Genomic DNA, 9,415 nt, shown 5'->3' on the forward strand with positions numbered 1-9,415 from the left:
CTCAAATGCATCCTTGCTAAAGAAGGCGATGCAGATACTGGCATCAAAACAATGAAAAAAAAAAACTGCTTCAAGCTGTCAACAAACGCTTCGGCACTGTGGAAGATGAACCCCCTATATGCGCTTGCCACCCTGCTGGACCCGAGATATAAAGATAGGTAAGATTGTTTTACCTAATTTATTACATTAGGTCTATATTCTAGATTTTTTACTCTCCACAATAACACGTCTACTGTATTTGATGAGATGCCATGCTGTACATTTAAAGATTTACAATATAAATTATATTGGCTTACATTCTTTAAATGGTTGGGGGTTCAAATCCCGGGGAACACATGTTAGGAGAAAATTGTTAGCTTGAATGCAATGTAAGTCACTTTACATAAAGACGTCTGCTAAATGCATAGATTTAATTTATATATTACTTTAATCAGCTTCAGGTTTTTTTAGTGTAAACAAGTGTCACTGGGTGACTAATCCGGGCGGAACTGTAGTGTGGGAAATATTTCCGCCCGGACCAATTTAAGTGAAACATAAGTTCTGTTCCGGTTGGCCCAAGGTGGGGAAATTATCCAAAATACATGTCAGGTGTGGGAAGAGGACGTGTTGGATACCGATTGGAGGATCGGGAAGGATGCAGTGATATAAAAGGGGCTGGTTTATGAACAGGAGTAGGTTTTTTGTTCTGCTGTTGTTCCACGGGATACGGAAGTGGCTGGTGTGGCGTGGATGTTGCGATTTACGGGCTGCAACGGAGAATCCAAGGAAAATGGATATTGGAAGTGCGGAGGAAGTTAAGTGATCGACCTTTTGTATGTTGTGTTTACCTCTTATTGTGGATTGAGTTGAAGGAGCGATCCTACGTTTGGAAGGCCCCTGAGTGAAGGAGATCATTGAATTTGTGTTGGGAGAGGACAACACTGTGCACTGGTGGGTGAAGACTTTATGAAAATTTCTTGTATATTGTGGAGAGTGAATGACGGATGTGGAGGGAGACTAACTGCCTTTAAGAAAGGATTCCGACTGCATATTTCTCCGTAGCAGTGGATAATCCCCCCCCCCCCCCCCCCCTCTTGTGTTGATCTGATAATCCTCAGTGCTTGTGTGTTTACTCAGTGTTGATAGTAGTGCCTTGCAATGGAGATCGCTGGGAAAGACGGAGAGACTCCGGTGTACGATATACCTGCCTGCTGTGGTCTGCCCTCCTGCCTTTGTCCATCTGATACGCCCTGTCAGGACTCTGAGCCCGAAACGGGAATACACCACCGATCTTCTTTCACTGAGTGTGTGGAGTGTGGTGAGTGCTGCTATATTGAAGTGTACACACGAGAAGAATTGTAGTGCCTTTGTGGTGTTTGTCCGTGGTTGTGTCCCTGGTCGTAGGAAGAGGCCTGACGGAGAGGAGTAGTGTATTGGTGGCAACCACAGTTTTTACCTTAAGTAAGCTGGAGCTCGGACGTGTTGGAGGCGCCTCTGGAGGAGGTTGGATGACGTTGCCCACGCAACAATCTCTGTAAGCTTTTAAATCAAAGCCTTATCCTTTTTATCCATGTGACGTTGTGTCATTGGCCTTGTCGGCAACCACCGGCCCTGTGCGTGTCGTCTGTGCTGTTTATTTGACGAGGGAAGCGAAGGACAACAGCCGATCCTCCCCCGTGTGCCCCCTTGTCAAGCTGGGCGGGAAGCCCAGTATTGTTTGCAGTCTCACCTGTAAGGCCCACCAGCCGTCAGTCATCGACTAAACCCGTATCTGCTTGGAATACAGACCTCTGAATATCTTCAGTGGTGAGTAGTGCATTAACAAGCCCAGCCCTGTGAATACCCACCTGTGTATGGAACACTGTACTTACATTGAGAGCTAGAACCCCTGCACGCTAACAGCTCAGCCCTGTGAATACTTACCTGTGTATCGAACACTGCACTTACCTGAGAGCTAGAACCCCTGCACGCTAACAGCCCAGCCCTGTGAATACCCACCTGTGTATCGAACACTGTATTTACCTGAGAGCTAGAACCCCTGTACGCTAACAGCCCAGCCCTGTGAATACTTACCTGTGTATTGAACGCTGTACATACCTGAGAGCTAGAACCTCTGCACATTAACAGCCCAGCCCTGTGAATACTCACCTGTGTATTGAACACTGTACTTACTTGAGAGCTAGAACCCCTGCACGCTAACAGCTCAGCCCTGTGAATACCCACCTGTGTATGGAACACTGTACTTACATTGAGAGCTAGAACCCCTGCACGCTAACAGCTCAGCCCTGTGAATACTTACCTGTGTATGGAACACTGTACTTACATTGAGAGCTAGAACCCCTGCACGCTAACAGCTCAGCCCTGTGAATACTTACCTGTGTATCGAACACTGTACTTACCTGAGAGCTAGAACCCCTGCACGCTAACAGCCCAGCCCTGTGAATACTTACCTGTGTATTGAACGCTGTACTTACTTGAGAGCTAGAACCTCTGCACATTAACAGCCCAGCCCTGTGAATATCCACCTGTGTATCGAACACTGTACTTCCCTGAGAGCTAGAACCCCTGCACGCTAACAGCCCAGCCCTTTGAATACTTACCTGTGTATGGAACACTGTACTTACTTGAGAGTTAGAACCCCTGCACGGTAACTGCCTAGCTCTTGCTTTAAACTTACCTGGAGTGGAGTCGGCGGGAAATTAAGGGCTGAAGTGGAGTGTTGTCGAGGAAGGGCTGAAGAGGAGTGTTCTTGAGACTGGAATCCGTATTTGTGGATAGAGAATAGTTCGAGTCATCATTAGTTTTAAAGTTTCCTTACCCCTTTCCCCAAACTTTTAAACAAATAAAATTGTTACATTTTAATCTTGGTTGTCCGTCCATTCATTGGGGTGTTGTGGGACCTCCTCGAGGTGGAAGTTAGAGGGAGGAGCGAGACCCGTTGAATTGGTGGTCCGCTCCGGCCTGTGACACAAGTGTTTCATTTAGCCTAACCTATGTTTAATTTCTGTTTCAGATACTTTACAGTTGCACAATCTGCAAAGCATGCAAAAGATGCAGTGACTGGGGAGCTAGAGGAAGACCAGAGGAGGAGCACAGCTGCAGAACAACAGGAAAAGTTCCCTTGAGTGGAAGCAGCAGCAGCAAGCAGCTTTATGCAAGAGTTTGACCAAATTCTGGTGGAATGTGAAGATCCCGGTGCAGCAAGCAGCTCGAGCCCTGCAGTCCAACTGTATGGATATCTTGCAGAGAAAACCGTCACTGCCTCAGACAATCCATACCGGTACTGGGAAGTCAACAAATACAGATTACCTTGTCTTGCTGCCAGTGCCACAAAATACCTCTGTGCCCCCTGCACTAGTGTAGAAAGTGAGAGAGTGTTCAGCACAGTTCCCAACATTGTGGATGAAAAGAGAAGTAGGCTTACAGCAGAGAGAGCAGAAATGCTTGTCTTCATGAGAAAGAATTTACCATAGCTGATTAAGTGAGCATTCACAGGTCATGTTTGTGATGGTGGTGTGACACTGCACTACGTTTAGAATGTTTGGTTATTATTATTTGTATGTGTGATCAAGTTGTTGTTCGACCAATTTTTAATTTGTTTATTCAGCATTTGTTATTACTCAGGTTCAGCTTCTATGTTGCATTTTAAATTTCTGTTTGCAGGACTTTTCACTTTATATTTTTGTTTACAATGTTTGGTTACTGTTTGATTACTACTGTATGTTCAGCCAATAGTTTGTTTCTTGTGTCTACATTTTATTTTAATTTAAGAGTTTGATTACATTATATTTTAGATTTGAATGCATAATTTTTATATAACAAATTGTAAGATTTTTTTTTTACATGTTTACAATGTTTGTTAACTGTCAGATTACTATTGTATGTTTGACCAATACACTGTTTTTTTGTTTCCACTGCTACATTTTATTTATTTAAAGAAGTTTGATTACATTCTATTTTAGATTTAAATGCAATTTAATTCGACACTTTACATACATCTGTTATTTTGTCTTAGTTATGTTTAGTTAGTAAAGTCTGGTGCCTTTAGTCTCTTCAAGAAAGGTGCAAAGTGTAAGGTATACAGTTTATTATTAATTCAACAATAGTTTCAGTATCAGTATCAGGACTGAAAAACTCGGATCGGTGCACCCCTAGCAGAAACCGGAACACGCTGTCGTGTATGCTGATCCAGATCATCCCAAATGTATATCATGCTGCAACCCCACATGGAAAGAACCTATATGTGGATATATGCGCAAATATGAAACCTATATGCAGTGTATATGCACATATATGCTGCATATATGTACATATATGATAATGTATATGCTGCATATATGCGTATATATGCCACATATAGGCAAAATTGAGGTGCATATATGTGCATATACAGGAAATATAGGTCACCTTTATTGCTTCTTCATATCCACATATAAGCCCTATACATACAAGTTATTTCTTCTATATAGCTAATGGCAGGGTCCGGTCATTTTCTAGCTCATATCTCATTTTTGACTGTCATACATGATGCCTGACTCATATTTCCTATTATCAAGGCAAAAACTAAGAATTAACAAAAAAATTATGCAAGAACTTATGTATGTGCGAACACGTGAAATTGGTATCACATGTAATTGGCATGTTATGGAATTTAACTATGGCAATATATTAACATGATATACAGAGCCGGACAGTAACGGAGTACATTTACTTGAATACAGTACTTAAGTACAATTTTGAGGAATCTGTATTTTACACAAGTATAATTTTTGGGGAGTACTCATGACTTTACTCAAGTACATTTGAGAGGCAAGTATTGTACTCTTTACTCCCCTACATTTCAATCCATAACCGTAAGTACCCGTTACTTCTTCGGCCCCGTCCACACAGAGACGGACCCCCGATATTTTTAGTAAATGTACAGATTCGCCGTCCAGATGAAATGCAAAGGTGGCGTTTTCAAATATATCCACTCTGGGAGCCAGTTTCAAAACATAGGTTTCACTCTTCCAAAACGGCAGATCCGTGTAATGCCTATCCGCTAAAAAATTGTGCGCCTAAAAAAAAAAATCTCGGACACCCTATCAAACGTCATTGGATAGTGCAGGAAGGAAGAGGAGGAGGAGGATGAGGCGTGTCATGACAGACCTTCAAAGAATAATAAAGATAATTTTTTTTTGTCTTATTTTTGTTCTTGTACTATTTGATTGTTCTTGTAAATACATAATGTACATTTCTATATTTTGAACTTTTATTTATGTTGCCTAGCAGGTTTTTTGTCTTATTTTTGTTGTTTTACTATATTTTTTGTTTTGTACTATTTGATTGATCTTGAGTAAATAAATAATGTACATTCTACATTTTGGACTTTTATTTATGTTGCCTAGCAGCTATGGATTTTAATTTTACTATTATAGGTGAACATATAGGTGCATATATACGTGCATATATGTACCTATATGGGTATATGTATGCACATATATATGTGTGCATATATGTACATATATGTGTACATATATATATATATATATATATATATATATATATATATATATATATATATATATATATATATATATATATGTGTGTGTACATACATGTACATATATGTACATATAATATAGGAAAACGGCCAATTTTATATATGTCAAATATATTAAAAACCTATATCAAAACCTATATTGAAAACATATATGTTTATATAGGTTTTTTCCATGTGGGATATGAGGTCGCCACATGGACAGATGATCGTGGATGAATGGCACAACAATGGGCCTCAGGATCTCGTTACATTATCTCTGTGCATTCAAAAAGCCATCAGTGAAATGCACCTGTGTTCATTGTCCATAACATACACCTGTCCATACCATAAACCCATCGCCACCATGGGCCACTCGATCCACAATGTTGACTCATCCGCTCATCCACACGGTACCATACACACTGTCTGACATCTGCCCTGTACAGTGAAAACCGTGATTCAGCCGTGAAGAGAATACCTTTTGTCCACTCAAGCTTACGATGATGAACTGCAGTCAGTTCGAGACCCTGATGAGGAAGACGTGCATGCAGATGAGCTTCCTTGAGATGGTTTCTGACAGTTTGTGTAAAAATTATTTGGTTATGCAAACCGATTGCTGCAGCAGCTGTCGGGGTGGCTGGTCTCAAATGATCTTGGAGGTGAAGATGCTGGGCTGGTGTGATTACATGTGGTCTGCGGTTGTGAGGCCGGTTGGATGTACTGCCGAATTATCTGAAACATCTTTGGAGATGGCTTTTGGTTGAAAAATGAACATTCAATTCAAGTGCAACAGCTCTGGTGGACATTCCTGTCATCAGCATGCCATTTGCACGCGCCCTCAAAACTTGCGACATCCGTGACATTATGCTGTGTGATAAAACTGCATGTCTTAGAGTGGCCTTTTATTGTGGCCAGCCTAAGGCACACCTGTTCAATAATCATGCTGTCTAGCCCTTTAACTGTCACCCTGTCCCGTATATGGGATGCCTACATATATTTCACTATATTACAATTAAATCTAATCTAATCTTGACAAACTATATGTCACGATCATTAGCTGGAGTGGAGTGGAGTGCCCATGAACTTCAGTAGAGGGCACTCCATTCCACCCATCAACCACCAGATGTCACCATATCATCACTTGGACACTAGCATCTCTCATACTGTTGCACCACACACAAACTACATCTCCCATGAGTCACTGCATCACTATCACCTTGCCACACCTGCACCTCATTTACACACACATATAAGCAGCACACTAACTCCACCACATTGCGAAGTCTTGTTTAACCTGTCTGACATTTCTGAGTGGTTTTCCCCTGTGTTTGTTAATCCCATGTTTGACCTTTGGACTGTGTATTCGACTCTGATTTCTCTACTGCCTGCTCCGATCTCCGCTTGTTTCTGGTTTTGATTCTGGTTATCCCTGACACACTTGACGCCATTCCTGATTTCTGCCTGTCTGACCATTCTCTAAATAAATACTGCATTTGGATCTGAACGCCTCTGACTCTCTTCATAACAGAAGACTTCGCCAAACCAGGATCCAGCAGCTTTAATGGATACATCCAGGTCAGTCATGAACCTAGTAGGCCAAATTATGTGTCTACACTAAGGAATTTGGCCCATTGAGGATTATGTGAGGGACTTTGTTGAGTTGACCCATTTATCTATCATGGATGAGATGTCTGATGATATATTTTTTTTGTAGTGGCCTACCTGAGACGCTTTGCTGACTCATGCCTTTGCACCAACCTCATTGGACACTTGAAATTTATATCAATCTGGCACTTCAAATAAGTGGTTCCGAATTTACTGTGGGTGACGAGATGCACAAGATTGCCGCCAGCCCAGCGCCGTTGCAGTTGATCTTCCAGAGTCAAGTCAGGTCCCCGTCGATCGGGTCCCTGTTGATTACCCAGAGTCTAGTCAGGTCACCGCGAACCATCCAGAGTCTAGTCAGGTCACCGCTATCCAATCCAGAGTCAGGTCAAGTCACCATTAACACCCATGAGTCAAGTAAAACCACAGTTAAACTTCTTGAGCCAAGTCAAGTCTCCAGCGATCTTCATGAACCCAGTCAAATCACCATGGAACCCCCAGAGCTATGTCACCATCATAAGCTAGAGTGCCCATGAACTTCAGTAGAGGGCACTCCACTCAGGACCACTCCACCCATCAACCACCAGATGTCACCATATCATCACTAGCACCTCTCATACTGTTTTATCACACCCAAGCTACATCTCCCATGAATCACTGCATCACTATCACCTCGCCACACCTGCACCTCATTCAGCAGCTAATCTCCTTGCCACACCTGCACCTCATTTACACACACACATAAGCAGCACACTCACTCCACCACATTGCAACGTCTTGTTTAGCCTGTCTGACATTTCCGAGCATTTTTCCCATTATTCCCGTGTTTGACCTTTTGGACCGTGTATTCGACTCTGCTGCCTGCCCCGATCTCCGCTTGTTTCTGGTTTTGATTCTGGTTATCCCTGACAGACCTGATGCCATTCCTGATTTCTGCCTGTCTGACCATTCTCTAAATAAATACTGCATTTGGATCTGAACGCCTCTGACTCTCTTTATAACACTATATATCGTTGGAAAGGTCTAAGGCTCCCATATATATATATATATATATATATATATATATATATATATATATATTTAAATATGTAGGAAAAGTAATAGATTAATTTATGACAAGAGTGTGCCCTCAAAAATCTACATTATAACAAGAGTTTTCCACTTCGTTTAAAAAAAAGACTTCTTTGTTGCCTTTTTCTGTCTCATGTTAGAAATATTCAGAAATTCTATATCAACTGAAAACTTAAAATCTCAAAATTCATCCTTTAAACGCAATTTTAAAATCAGACATTGCTTTACCATGTAATTTGTACATCAATATCATGCTCCAAAATGAATTATAAAAGTTTAAGTTTGGATCGTGCACTGTAAAGTCTATGTTCAAATATGTGAGTGACAGTCAAGGGGCTAATCAGCTTCTTGATATGCCACACTTATGAGGTGGATGGATTATATCAGGAAAGGGGAATTGCTCACTAACACCGATTTAAACAGATTAGTGAACAGTATTTGAGAGAAATGTTGTGTACATAGAAAAAGTCGTAGATCTTTGAGTTCACCTCATGAAAAATGGGGGCAAAAACAAAAGTGTTTAGTTTATAATTTTGTTCAGTGTAGTGTGTGTGTGTGTATATATATATATATATATATATATATATATATATATATATATATATATATATATATTCAGAGTTCAGATGCAAAAGCCTCTAAGTGTCTTCTGAAATTTTCATCTAAAATTAGGATTTTTTTTACCAAACTATTATGCTTAGGTTGAATCATTTAACTTAATTGCAATGTGCAGGTCCTTTTTCAGGCTATTAAAGTGAAATAACTGAACATAAATATAGGAGCCTGATAAAAATCCTAATTTTAGATGGAAATTTCAAATGGCACTTAGAGGCATTTGCATATGAACTCTTCATATATATATATATATATATATATATATATATATATATATATATATATATATATATATATATATATATACACTAGTCTTTCTAGTTTTAATGTATTATATAGTGGTTAGTATTTATAATACCTAATATTTATGGTCCTAAAAAATGTCTTCCCTATCAAGGCATCATTCGATAGTAACATGCAGCACTGTACCATTAGTATGCAATTAACAGGGGTTCTGAGAATTCATTCCGCCACCCCATTCAATTTGATGTTAAGCAATAATCAAAGCAGAGGTATTGATCATGACTCTGAGAGCTGCCCTGCATGTAGTTCAATCTGAGGCAAGATTAAACCTGGCCTGCGTGCACTGCTGATGGGTCTTGGGAGAGAAACATTAAAAAGGCT

The 9,415-nt window shown here is 40.5% G+C and overlaps 1 long non-coding RNA gene across 1 annotated transcript; it reads left to right on the forward strand.

Annotated features, from left to right (window-relative positions):
- Positions 1 to 458: 458 nt before the first annotated feature.
- On the forward strand, positions 459 to 5,337 carry LOC127974700 (uncharacterized). The gene is made up of 3 exons (XR_008157348.1): positions 459 to 930; positions 1,117 to 1,785; positions 2,993 to 5,337. It is a non-coding gene; the product is annotated as an uncharacterized LOC127974700 (long non-coding RNA).
- The last annotated feature ends 4,078 nt before the right edge of the window (positions 5,338 to 9,415 follow it).

Source organism: Carassius gibelio, chromosome B16 (assembly GCF_023724105.1).
Source record: "Carassius gibelio isolate Cgi1373 ecotype wild population from Czech Republic chromosome B16, carGib1.2-hapl.c, whole genome shotgun sequence".
Taxonomy (NCBI): Eukaryota; Metazoa; Chordata; class Actinopteri; order Cypriniformes; family Cyprinidae; genus Carassius; species Carassius gibelio.